General features: G+C 45.6%; 1 pseudogene; it reads right to left on the minus strand.

Moving 5' to 3' along the window:
- Nucleotides 1-13013: 13013 nt before the first annotated feature.
- LOC143950609 (5S ribosomal RNA) lies at nucleotides 13014-13132 on the minus strand (annotated as a pseudogene).
- Nucleotides 13133-14100: the final 968 nt, after the last annotated feature.

The following is a 14100-nucleotide window of genomic DNA, read 5'->3' on the forward strand; positions in this document are numbered from 1 at the left end:
AGTTAAGAAGGGAAATAGTAGAACTGAAAGGAGGGAGAAGGGGAAAGAGAAGATTGGGGAAGGAAATGGCAGAAAAGGAAAAGAAGGGATAAGGGGGTGTCGTGGGTAGAGTGGATAGGATGGGGTCCCCTCCCAGGGAGCAAGAGACGCCCTCGGCTCACTAGCTCATCAGCTGTCCAACGTTTGGAACAGCGATCTCCAACGATCACCATGAGCTTACTGTGTCTCGCAGAGGTATTCTTCCGAAAAGCTAAACTGGGTCCAGTAGAAAGTAGAACCATCTGTTCCCATGCTCCTACATTTTGTCCCTCATTGTGGCAGTCAGGTCTTCCATTCGTTCAATATCATTTACCCTTGCGAACCACTGGGTCACCATTGGAGCAGATTGCTCTTTCCACTGACTTGGGATGCAGGCCCTAGCTGCATTGAGGAGATGTTTAAGTAAGGACTTATGATAACGCTTTCTCGACATAGGAGTTAGATTGAGAAGAACTGCTGCGGGATCATTGGCTAAGGAAATGTCTGTGAACTTGTGGATGAGTCTCAGGACAGGCTGCCAGAATGTTTGTAATTTAGGGCATTCCCAGAAAATGTGGAGAATGGTGCCAGCCTGTTGCCCACAGCGACAGCAGCGGTCAGATTGACCGGGGAATATTTTGGCCAACACCACCGGTGTACGATACCAGCGTGTGATCAGCTTATATGACATCTTCTGATATTTACTGCAGAGTGACGACTTATGGGCGAAAAAGAGTATTCTGTCCTTCTGTGGTTTGGAGAATGTAGTTTGTAAATCCCTTTTCCATTTAGCTAGGAAGGGTGGATCCGTGGAGGATTGTGCGTCTGTCAGTTTTTGGTAGGACCTAGAGAGGGAACCACGAATTGGGCCATCATCCAGGCAAAGTTCCTCGAAGGGGTGGAATTGTCTAGAGAAGAACGAATGGTTAGGTAGTGATCCGAGGAAATGGATTAGCTGTCTAGCTCTCCAGCTATCCAATGCAACAGGTACTTGCTCTAGCAGTATGGTCCCCATGGGAATCAAGCCCGTGGGTCAAAGAAATAGGGCTGCTCTCAGAAGCCCTTTCGGGGCTTGCCTGGTAAAGGCCTGGTCAGACAGGCCCGGAGGGAATCTAGGATGTCCAATAATTGGGGTCATAGGAGAAGGGAAGTTAGTCAGGTGGGAAAGGTGAAAAAAACTATCCATCTCGGAGAGCGAGGGGCCAATTAACGGGTGAGTAGTCACACAGGGCTCCAATGGCCTCCCCGCCCAAGGCAGACCAGCCAGTGGAACCCGCGTCATCTCCAGCTCTAGCTTGACCCATAGCTTCAGTTCCCCATGCCGGTGTCTTATCACATATGGTCCCCCATCGGATAGTGTCCGCTGTGTACTGCTCATGCGCAGTACACAGCAACACAGATTCCGAAAATTGCCGAGCATGAACAGCGCCTGCGCACTGAGTCCAGGTTCTATCCCGGAAAATAATATAAATAAATACTGTGAATTGATGTGAAATGTGTGGTCTCCTGAGGACCACCTTATAGGTGGTACCTACCAAATATTATATATATACTTCTTATAAATGCGTGTTGTGTAGAAAGGACAATTTTTCTTGTTGGCATGCAACTCAAAAAGTACACATGTGTTATAACCAAAGAATAGTGAAAATATTTCATAAAAATGTAAATAAATAAACCATATATGCTAAGTGAGAGAGATCATATGCAAACCACAAGCCACTATATTAGTGGTCTGTAAACTGTGCTCTATATTATGAGTCCCAAGAGTGACAGTCCAAGAACAGCAAAAACAAAAAGAATTCTTTCAATGCCCAAACAAACTTTTTCAAATCGCATCACACAGTTGCTCGAAAAAACGCATAAAGTCTCTTCAAGTAAAAAGGGTAGACCAAAGTGACTAGTGCAGAAAGGTTAGGAACAATCTTCTCCGGTGCGCCACTCAGTGTCAGAGAAATAATTGCGCTCACCAGACAGAGAACCCTGAAAGGGTTAGCCGAGCAGTCACAGTATAAGCCACTGTGCAGCTTTCCTTGGGCTCTGCTCCTGCTGTGCTGGGGGAATGTTCGCCCTTTTACTTCCGCAAATAGTCCGTTTAGCAAGTGCATGAGGGAGGAAACAGAAGTACAACCATAGTGCAACACTGTTTGTTAACGATTTATTTATCTAAAATCCAAACTACTCACAATATTTCATAAAACAATTCGCCTTTGAAATGGCTGCGCTGGCGTTGCTGCCTGTATAGCAGTATGAGGTGCACGTCCTAGGCCACGCCCTGCGCGTTTCGTCAGAGCGACGTCATCTGGAGCTCCAGATGACGTCGCTCTGACGAAACGCGCAGGGCGTGGCCTAGGACGTGCACCTCATACTGCTATACAGGCAGCAACGCCAGCGCAGCCATTTCAAAGGCGAATTGTTTTATGAAATATTGTGAGTAGTTTGGATTTTAGATAAATAAATCGTTAACAAACAGTGTTGCACTATGGTTGTACTTCTGTTTCCTCCCTCATGCACTTGCTAAACGGACTATTTGCGGAAGTAAAAGGGCGAACATTCCCCCAGCACAGCAGGAGCAGAGCCCAAGGAAAGCTGCACAGTGGCTTATACTGTGACTGCTCGGCTAACCCTTTCAGGGTTCTCTGTCTGGTGAGCGCAATTATTTCTCTGACACTGAGTGGCGCACCGGAGAAGATTGTTCCTAACCTTTCTGCACTAGTCACTTTGGTCTACCCTTTTTACTTGAAGAGACTTTATGCGTTTTTTCGAGCAACTGTGTGATGCGATTTGAAAAAGTTTGTTTGGGCATTGAAAGAATTCTTTTTGTTTTTGCTGTTCTTGGACTGTCACTCTTGGGACTCATAATATAGAGCACAGTTTACAGACCACTAATATAGTGGCTTGTGGTTTGCATATGATCTCTCTCACTTAGCATATATGGTTTATTTATTTACATTTTTATGAAATATTTTCACTATTCTTTGGTTATAACACATGTGTACTTTTTGAGTTGCATGCCAACAAGAAAAATTGTCCTTTCTACACAACACGCATTTATAAGAAGTATATATATAATATTTGGTAGGTACCACCTATAAGGTGGTCCTCAGGAGACCACACATTTCACATCAATTCACAGTATTTATTTATATTATTTTCCGGGGCAATAAACAGGGCCATCTATTTATTACACTGATTAGATCTCTACACACCTTTTTGACACCAGGATATTTGTTAGAAAAGGTTTTAGCGCCACAGCTTAATTCATACTTTATCTCTGACCTACTCCTTTATTTTAAGGGGTAGATTCTAAGCACAGGCAGCTTCAACCTCTCGAGTTTACTTTTTATCTTATTCTTATTTTCACCTGTTTTTCTTTCAGTTTTGCAGTGTATAGGCATTATATCTGTCCATAGCGCAATCTTATTTACCTATTTTCAGGTTCTATCCCCACTATCCAAGTGGACATAGAGTAAGAATATAAAAGAGCCGAGCGCAGCGAGGCCGAGCCCGAAGCGTGGCGAGCGAAGCTCGCCTGCGAGGGGCCCTCTAATATTCACAACCCTATGTCCGCTTGGATGGTGGGGCTACAACCTCCACTCACCGCGCAAGCGCCGTTCAGCTTCAGAGATTTTCCGAAGCTTCGTCTGCTCCGTACCGCGCATGCGCAGTACGGCACGGACACTATATCATGGCCGGACAGTATATGGCAGAACACCGGCACCAGTCAACCACCGGTGTCATGTGCGTCGCTGTGTAATATAGAGCAGGGTCCGGGAAGCCAATACCTCCCCGCAATTTCGGTCGCAATAGCATTGCCCTACCAATTCGCATATGTTTTCCGCGCCAGAGGAACTTGATAAAGATTGAGCGAACCGCATGAAAGAAAGTCTGGGGTATTTTGATAGGTAAGGCTTGTAGTAGATAAAGAAGTCGTGGCATCGCGTTCATCTTCAACACATTACAGCGTCCGAACCATGACAGAGCTAGTGGGTCCCATCTTTTAATAACTAGACCATGCTTTACTCCATGCCGTCGGCAGCGGTAAGGGTGAACGAGTGATGCGCGGACTCTTTCCCCATCACTAATGGGACGAGGCAGGGGTGCCCTCTGTCTCCCCTAATTTTTAATCTGACACTGGAACCACTTATGTGTCACGTTCGGAATGACCCGAATATTACTGGCATAGCCAAACCCTCGGCACACCACAAAATTGCGGCGTACGCTGGCGATCTAATTTTTTCCGTCTCCAATCCACACATTTTGCTTCCCAATATACTTGCGTCTCTACAGCGATATGGCAGCCTATCAAACTATAAAATCAATTGCGCCAAGTCGGCTGTATTGAATATATCGGTCCCGGATGGTGAGGCCAAGAGGCTCCGCTCCGCTTTTCCATTCTACTGGGCTGAAAAATCTATACATTACCTGGGCGTTGACATCGCAGCGGATTTAGCGCAATTGTACCCGCTTAATTTTGTCCCTCTCCTGGATAGACTGAAATCTGATTTGGGAAACTGGCATGCTTTAACACTGACCTGGTTCGGGCGCTGTAATGCATTCAAAATGACGGCCCTCCCGCGGATCTTATACATGTTCCAGACATTACCGATCCGGTTACCCCCAATTTTTTTCAGACAACTGCAGGTGCTGCTCCGGGACTTTATTTGGGCGCGCAAACCGCCCAGAGCCCATTTGCAATTGCTTGCCAGACCAAAGGACAAGGGGGGTCTGGGTCTCCCAGATCTCAGACAATACTACAGAGTGACTCTGCTAGCGAGAGTCGTTGATTGGCATTGTAATGGCCCACACAAGCAGTGGGTGGAGATGGAGATTGAGGATGGATCCATTCCCCTATTGACCTCCCCGTGGCTCCTGTCCTCCCTACCAAAAGATCTCAGAGGTCCCCCCGTAGTGGGAGCTACGTTGGCTGTTGTGCGGAGGTTGTTCCGCTGCACACACATTGCTCCCCTGCCATCACCAATGACTCCGGTTATAGCTAATCCAGACTTCCCACCGGGATTTACCAACAAGAAACTGCGACAGTTGACAGTGGTGGGGAAACAGCGTCTGGGAGAGGTGTGGCCCTCGGGAGGGCTCCCGACCACGCAAACTGTCGCCAAGCTTTCTGACCCTCCGCTTGACTTGTTTTTTTTTTTTTTCCAAAAGTTTTTATTGTTTTTCAAAATACATCATACAGAAGAATAAGTCATATAACAGGCAATCCATATTGAACATTAACAATACAAACATCTTGTATATTGTTATACGGTTTATGTAGATGTTAACCTTAGGTCTAATCAAACGTTTGACAACATGTAGAAATATATAGAAGAGATTCCAGATGCACGTGAAATCAGAGCGTTTCGTTGTGTAAGTGTAGGGTTGTACTAATACCAACAAGTCTGAAGTTGGATTGCCATACTGTAACAATGAAGAACATGTCGAAGTAAGGAAAGATCATGGAAGGAGGTAAGGGGAGATGCTACAGGTTTACACCTTCTATTTTGGAAATGCATATCCTTTTCGGGAGGGGGGGGGGAACTATGTAAAGGAGGGATGGGATAAAGAATGAAGGGGAAAGGGCAGGGAGGGGGGAGATTGTTGCTTCAGGTAAGGGACTAAGATGAGGGTTCATGAGATCCGCTACTCGCCGTCCACGAACCAACACCCAGTTAGGGTGAACGATTGTAGTGTCGTATGCTAGAAACGGTCTCTCCGATAGGAGTAGTATAATACAGATCTGAGGTGAAACCCAGGGGGTACATGGTGTTGGGTACGTGTACCTAAATATCAGACGGTTAGTCAGGTGGGGTTTTGTATCATGTCGTGAAAGTCGGCAGTATTCCGAAAGTGGTGCCAGGGTGCCCATTTCGAGCCAAAACTCGTCGGAGTGTCAGTATGAATATGGATCAGTTCTTCTATATTTGCTATCTTGTCTACTCTACGAAGCCATTCTGCAATGGAAGGGAGGGTGGGAGACTTCCAATAAGTCGGGATGCATTGCTTCGCCGCACTGATTAAGTGAAGTGTGAGAGATTTTCGGTAAGATGTGCTAGAGTGGGCATTGTGGTTCAGTAAGAAGAGAGCTGGAGAGAAGGGTATGATCGTGCTTGTAATTTGTTCAATTATCTTATGTATTTTCTGCCAGAAAGGACGTATGGCTGAGCAGAGCCACCACAAGTGTAGGAGGGTGCCGCATTGATTGTGGCATCTCCAGCAGGTATCCGGAGTCTGTGCATCCCAGGAGTGAATCAGGGCAGGAGTGCGGTACCAGCGGCATTGTAATTTAAATCCATTTTCCTGAGCTGAGACGTTCAGCGTACCTTTATGAATATTGAGAAAGATATGTTCCCAAAAAGGAAAGTTCCAGGTCTTTTTCCCAAGCCTTGCAAGCCAAAGAGGTGCCAGGGATGTAACTCTGAAATAGAAGGGAATGGGTCAAAGAGATGAGATGAGTCAGGGGTGTCCGTGAGGAGCAGAGTTTCTCGAAGGGAGTCAGAGATCTAGTGCAGTCATGTTGTTTATTAGTGTATTGCAGGTAATGTCGAATTTGTTGGTAGGTCCACATGGGGATTGGGGGCATTCGCATGTTCTCTGTGATTTGTTGTGTCGCGAGCAGTCGTCCTTTGTTGTAAAAGGATTTAATGAGGATCGGTTCGTTTGTCCAATGTTTAACAAGGAAAGATTCGTGCATGCCTGGCGGGAAGAGTGGGTTTTGTTTCAGTGGGGTCATTGGTCCAGGGTTGGATGAAATTTCCTTTTGGGTACATATAGTAGAGAAGCATTGTAAAGTTGGGGCTATTAGTGGATGGGATTTAGTCAAAGAGGACATGTGTGAGCGCTGTACCCATGGAAGAGATTGAAGAGGGGAGTCTACGAACGAGGCTTCCAGAGCGATCCAATCTTTGTAGGGTGAGTGAATGTTCCAATCAATTATTCTCGTCATATGAGTGGCTTTGTAGTAGTTATTGATATCAGGAAGACCTATGCCACCTTTGTCTTTGGGTAGAGAAAGTTGGGAATAGCTAATTCTGGGTCTGCGCATATTCCACAGGAAGTTTGTACACGCTCGTCTGTACGATTTAAAAAAGGCTATGGGGAGTTTTATCGGCACGGCTTGTAAAAGATATAGGATACGAGGGAGAATGTTCATTTTTAGAATGGAAGCCCTACCGAACCACGAAAAAATTGGTTTGTTCCATAGTTTTAAGTCCATCAATATCTTGTGTAGGATGGGCAAGTAGTTTTTAGCGTATAGGTCGTCTAGATTTTTTGGGAGTTGTATGCCCAGATAGGTAATAGTCTCATTGGTCCATTGGAACGGAAAGTTGAGTTTACATTGTTCGGCCAATTCATGAGGTAAAGAGATATTGAGGGCATAAGATTTGCTAAAGTTAATTTTTAAGTTGGACAATGTATGAAATGAGCTAAATGCTTTTAAGAGGGATGGAATCATGATAAGGGGATTGCTGAGAAACATCAAGATGTCGTGAGCGTATGCAGCGATTTTATATTCTCTTATTTTAGATTTAATTCCATTAATATCTGGGTTATGTCTTAAGCTATTTAAGAAAGGTTCCAGAGTGAGAATATATAGAATAGGGGATAGGGGACATCCCTGTCTGGTCCCGTTTTTTATGGAGAAGGCACTCGATAGGGTATTATTCACTCTTATCTTCGCTTTTGGGTTGATGTATAGGGCATTAATGAAGCGGAGAAGTCGAGGTCCCAGTCCGATGGTTTGCAGAACACAATGCATGTAATCCCATGCTACCCTATCAAATGCCTTCTCCGCGTCGAGGGAAAGGAAGAAGCCTTTTTGTCCAGAAGTTTTGATCAAGTGATGTAAGTTAATGGCTTTAATCGTGTTGTCCCGTGCCTCACGGCCAGGGACGAATCCGACTTGATCGCAAGAGACCAATTTAGGGACAAGAGGAAGAATTCTGTTAGCAAGAATTTTGGAGAAGAGTTTCAAATCAACGTTAAGCAGTGAAATAGGTCTATAATTTTCAGCTTTGGTTGGATCTTTGTCACCTTTCGGTATTACCACTATATGAGCTTCTAGCATATCCTGATGAAGGGGGGTAGTGTCTGAAATGGAGTTGAAGGCTCTACAAAAAGGATCTTGGAGAACCTCCGAGAAGGTTTTGTAGTAAACCGCGGGTAGCCCATCTGGGCCTGGGCTTTTTCCAGTTTTAGTCTGTTTAAGGGCGGTCTTCCATTCTAAAGGGGTAATCGGGTCCTCTAGAGAAGATATGATGTCTGGATTTTGAATCTTGGGACAGAATTGGCGTAAAAATCCCTCCATCGTGCGTTGTCTGTGAAGGTTAGCTAAGGGGGACACGTCAGAATTCTTAAGATTGTATAAATGAGAGTAGAAGCATTCAAATTATTTAGCTATCTCCTCGTTTGAGGTGAGTTTTTTACCAGAGGAAGTACGTAAGGAATGTACAATCGTTTTCGACCGTTTGGCTTTCAAGGCTTGGGCTAGAAGGTGACCACTTTTATTGCCGAACTGGTAAAATAGTTTCTGAGAAAGCATATATTTTTTCCGGATAGTTTTCCCTAATTCCTCACGAATGGAGGAACGAGTGGCTTGTAAATCGTGGAGGGTCTGCTCAGCCAACGTACATTTGTGTGCCGCTTCTAACTTTCTGAGTCGTATGAAGAGATCGGGTAGGCGACGTTTTGGTTCTCTATTGAGCTCAGCAGAAATGGATATAAGTTTCCCTCTGATAACACTTTTGTGTGCGGCCCATTGGGTGATAGAAGAAGTATCTGGTGTAGTGTTTTCAATGAAATAATCTGTGAGACATTGTCGGATTTGTGCAGTGCGAACAGTATCAGTCAGGATACCTGGGTCCAATTTCCAGATATATGTTCGGTCATGAGTCTCAGGGAATGTCAGTGTGATCGAGATAGGGTGATGGTCCGACAGGACCATAGGTTCTATAGTCGCATGTTTGAGGTAGGATAGATCAGACTGGGTTAGGAAAATATAGTCAAGTCTAGAGTATTTGTTGTGAGGGTTAGAATAGAAGGTGAAGTCTTTCTCCGTCTGATGAAGGGTTCTCCATGTATCGTGGAGAAGGAGGTCTTGTAGCGTCAGTTTAATTTGTTTTAGGGCCCTGTAAGGGAGAAGAGAGGATCCGGTTGAGGTATCTATCAGGGGATCTAGGGGGACATTAAAATCGCCCCCTAGGATCAACATGCCTGTTTGGAAAGCAGCCAATTGATTCGTAATCGTCCTAAAGAAGGGGACTTGCGCCGAATTGGGGCTATATATATTTGCTAAAGTAATAGGTTTGTCGTGTATGGAACCCTTAAGAAAAATGTATCTACCATTATCGGGGGTCTGTTTGGATATGAGAATGGAGACACCTTTTGTTTTAGAGTTCGGAGTGGTTGAGTGATAGCCCTGAGGGTAGTGTAAGTTGGAGAATTTAGGTGTGGCCTGAGAGCTAAAATGGGTTTCCTGAATGAAAATGATATCAGCTTTCAGAGATTTCACATGGGCCAGAAGCTGAGATCTTTTTTCGGGGGTGTTGAGACCTTTCGCATTTAGAGATACGATCTTGAGAGATCTATATTGTGGCGTGCGGATTGAATTCCGGGGAGGCATGATGAACGAAATCGTAATTAAGCTGTGGGGAAGTAGACGGTGAGTAGCGGAGAACCTAAGGGGTTGGGAAGGGGGATACGAGGGGAAGGATAATAAGCTATAGGAAAAAAGGGGGGAGGTGATGGGTCAAGGACGACAGGAGGAAATCTGTGAGCAAAGGTGAGTATATGGTGGATAAGATGTGATGTGAAAGGTGGATTTTTAGGGTGTAAATACAACTGGGGTCCGGAAGTATTAGTAGAAACTTCCCGACAGAAAATAATACCAGTAAAGGTCAGGTGAGTCTAATAGAGATTCCTGTGTTGGAGAGTGTTTGGTAACTGAGCACAGATGGGTATATGCTCTATGTCCCTTGAGGTCAAGAAGGGATAAAGAGGGATATCGGTTAGTTTGTGACGACATATGTATCATGAGGGGAAGTTCGGAAACATGGAGGAGATTGGAAATATTGCTATGTAAAGTTACGGGGAACGTGTAGGTTCTTTAGAAAGGTCATGGAGAGAATCATTCCTGATCAGGAAGATGATCGTTACAACTCTGAGGGAACGGAGGGGAGCTCTTAATACAGTACAATGTACAACTAGTCTAAAACATAAACATGAATCAGAAGGCAATCTTAATAACAACAAGTGAAGCAAGCAGTCTGGGCTTGAGAATATACGTTCCGAGGTTCAAGTTAACTATAGAATCTATGAACTAGGTGGGATTGACTCCCCTAGCGAAGGCTGCCTCAAAGAGATCAAATGTTCATGTCAATCTAATCAAAGGAGATACAATGCTATGTGGTATTAATTCGGAAATCGAATGAAAGAGTGACTAGGCAAATAACATTAGATGGAAATCTATACAGATTGTTATAACTGAACGTATACCCTTATCGTGTGTCTGGCTTATCAGGTAAGCAGAGATCCGAGGAAACTTGCGGAAAACAGAAAAAATAGTAAACCGATAAGTAAAAGAAAAAATGGAACTGCTTCACAAAAAGAAAATAGAAAAAAGAAGAAAAAAGAAAAGTTAAGCGTGAGATCATGACAACGTCCATGGGTGAGTTCTCCAACTGTTAGAGATCGGATCGTGAGTATATATATAGTCCAGCAAGACAGCTTACCTACAGGCTGGATGTTCGAAGCCAGATGCAAAGGAGCGGAGTCTTTAGGTGCCATGTTGAAGATTCGGGAGAATATTCGGAGGAGAAGTCTCTGACCGAGTGTATCTGGAGTATATTCTAGGTCAAGACTATTCGAAAGTTCTCACACATCAATATTGGTTGTCAAATGGAAAAGGGAATAGAAGTCCTCGGAACAGCATTGGTTCTAGGTTTTATGGGGGACTGCACGAAACTCTGGTAACAGGAGAAACAGAGAACACGGTTCGGTGGGTTGTGTGTCATCGAGACTGGTCTCCAGTAATAAGAGTCTTTACGATCTTCTGGGCTTTCGGTGGTCCGGTGAAGCTGTAGGGCTGAGATTACGCAAGTTGCCTTGTGCTCTCGGTGATGAGGCAGGGGGATGGCTCCTCCTGTGTCTGCCGATGTTAAAGTTGCCTGCCTCTGCTATGCCTTCCATAGATTCTGCTCTCCGTTGACTTGTTTAGTGCTTATCAACTTCGTCACTTTCTTCTGGCCATACAAAGGGCCCCCTACACTCCTAGAGACCTGACACCCTATGAATCCATCTGTCACAAAAGGGAACCTGTGCGACACACCCTCTCCCTCCTGTACAACCTATTGAGTAGTCAGGAGGAGGAGTCGACCCCCACCATTTATCCACAAATGGGAGAGGGACTTAGGCATCACATTTACCCCACAACAGATAGGGAAGATCCTGACCTTAGTACATAAAGCTTCCATCGCAAACCAATATCAAGAATCAGGATACAAGATAGTCTCACGCTGGTATAGAGTCCCATACCTTCTGAATAAAATGGATAGATCAATCCCGGATGTTTGTTGGAGGTGAAATTCATATACGGGGACCATGGGACACCTTTTCTGGGCATGCCCGGCCTTGAGGAACTTTTGGGTTTCCAGCAGCGTGCCTTCTACACTTGACCGAACAGCCTGTTCGAAAATACAAAAAAACCCTCACGATGCAACTCCTGAATGCCGCCCGGGCCTGCATTACTACATTCGGGAGGTGAGCAGTGCCTCTGTCCCAGAAAACGACTGAACATCTAACGTTTACCTACGTAGGCCATGTCTGCCCTGGGTGGCATTCCCCCCCTCCCTTTTTGTCTTGATTTTTCTTTTTTTCCCCGCCACCATCCCCCCACCTCCTCTCTCTCCGTCTTTGCACTCTCTTCTTCCCCCGTCCTCCCTTTTGACTATGCCTTGTCTCCTTACTAGCCTTCGGGACCCAGAAGAACCCCAGGGTTCTGGACATGACAGGCTCATATTTTACTCTGGTTCACGTAGGTCATGATAAGCTGGCTCGCTGTGGTCCCAGTTGTTCTCCATGATTACATTTGTCCGAACGGAGCTGCACTAGTTATACTGTACTACATGTCGGAGGTGGGGTTTCTCTCTTTTCTGCATGAAACTGTAGGACTCCCCGCTGAGAACCCAGAGTTATTTGGCTGCCTATTTTTTGTTACCATGTAATTGTGACCCTGGGTCATGCTGTATGGTTGACTGTTATATTTATGTTATCTACTTAATAAAAGAATAATAAAAATAAAAAAAATAAGTCAATGCCAACAACTTAAAACTAAAGCCTATGGCATCGAGAAATCCCAGGCGGTCTCCCATCCAGGTACAAACCAGGTCCCAACCCTGCTTAGCCTCTGAGATCAAATGCACGCTCAACCCTCTTGACAAACGCCAAGATGGTCACCTTGGGAAACAAACAAAAAAAACAAGTCAACGCCAACAACATAAAAAGAAGCCTGCGGCATTTGGAAAACCCAGGTGGTCTCCCATCCAGGTACAAACCAGGCCCAACCCTGCTTAGCCTCTGAGACCAAACGAGATTGGGCGCTTTCAGGGTGTTGTGCCCGTAGGCAATTTCTTTGTGCACTCTCAACCCTCTTGACAAATGCCAAGATGGTCACCTTGGGGAACAAGGGAAAAAAACAGGTCAAAGCCAACAACATAAAAAGAATCCTACGGCATCCGGTATTCCCAGGCGATCTCCCAATCAAGACACTAACCAGGCCAGATCCTTCTATGTCACCTGGTCTTCCCAGACAGTCTCCCATCCAGGTACTAACCAGGCCTGACGCTGCTAAGCCTCTGAAATCAGACGAGATTGGGTGCTTTCAGGGTGATGTGGCCGTAAGCGTTCTCTTCAAGACCCGCCCAACCCTCTTGACAAACGCCAAGATGGTCGCCTTGAGAAACAAGCGAAATAAACAGTTCAAAGCCAACAACATAAAAAGAAGCCTATGGCAACTGGTATTCCAAGGCGGTCTCCCATCCAGGTACTAACCAGGCCCGACACTGTTTAGCCTCTGAGATCAGATGAGATTGGGCGCTTTCAGGGTGATGGGGCCGTAGGTGATCTCTTTGGGCACTCTCAACCCTCTTGTTAAACGCCAAGATGGTCACCTTGGGAAACAAGGGAAAATAAAACAGGTCAACGCCGACAACATAATGAGAAGCCTACGGCACCTGGTATTCCCAAGCTGTCTCCCATCCAGGCCCATCGCTGCTTAGCCTCCGAGATCAGATGAGATTGGGCTCTTTCAGGGTGATTTGGCCGTAGGCACTCTCTTTGGGCACTCTGAAGCCTCTTGACAAAGGCCAAGATGGTCACCTTGGGAAACAAGCTAAAAAAAACAGGTCAAAGCCCACAACATAAAAAGAAGCCTACGGCATCCAGTATTCCCAGGCGATCTCCCAATCAAGACACTAACCAGACCAGATCCTTCTATGGCACCTGGTCTTCCCAGGCAGTCTCCCATCCAGGTACTAACCAGGCCTGACGCTGCTTAGCCTCTGAAATCAGACGAGATCGGGTGCTTTCAGGTTGATGTGGCCCGTAAGCGTTCTCCTCAAGACACGCCCAACCCTCTTGACAAACGCCAAGATGGTCGCCTTGAGAAACAAGCAAAAAAAAACAGGTCAAAGCCCACAACATAAAAAGAAGCCTATGGGCTTACAGCGAACCTTAAAAGATGGGACCCACTAGCTCTGTCATGGTTCGGACGCTGTAATGTGTTGAAGATGAACGCGATGCCACGACTTCTGTATCTACTACAAGCCTTACCTATCAAAATACCCCAGACTTTCTTTCATGCGGTTCGCTCAATCTTTATCAAGTTCCTCTGGCGCGGAAAACATATGCGTATTGGTAGGGCAATGCTATTGCGACCGAAATTGCGGGGAGGTATTGGCTTCCCGGACCCTGCTCTATATTACACAGAGACACACATGACACCGGTGGTTGACTGGTGCCGGTGTTCTGCCATATACTGTCCGGCCATGATATAGTGTCTGCGCCGTACTGCGCATGCGCAGTACGGAG

The sequence above is a fragment of the Lithobates pipiens genome, unplaced genomic scaffold (genome assembly GCF_037356315.1).
Source record: "Lithobates pipiens isolate NorthernLeopardFrog02 unplaced genomic scaffold, aLitPip1_a1.2 Scaffold_10, whole genome shotgun sequence".
Lineage (NCBI taxonomy): Eukaryota > Metazoa > Chordata > Amphibia > Anura > Ranidae > Lithobates > Lithobates pipiens.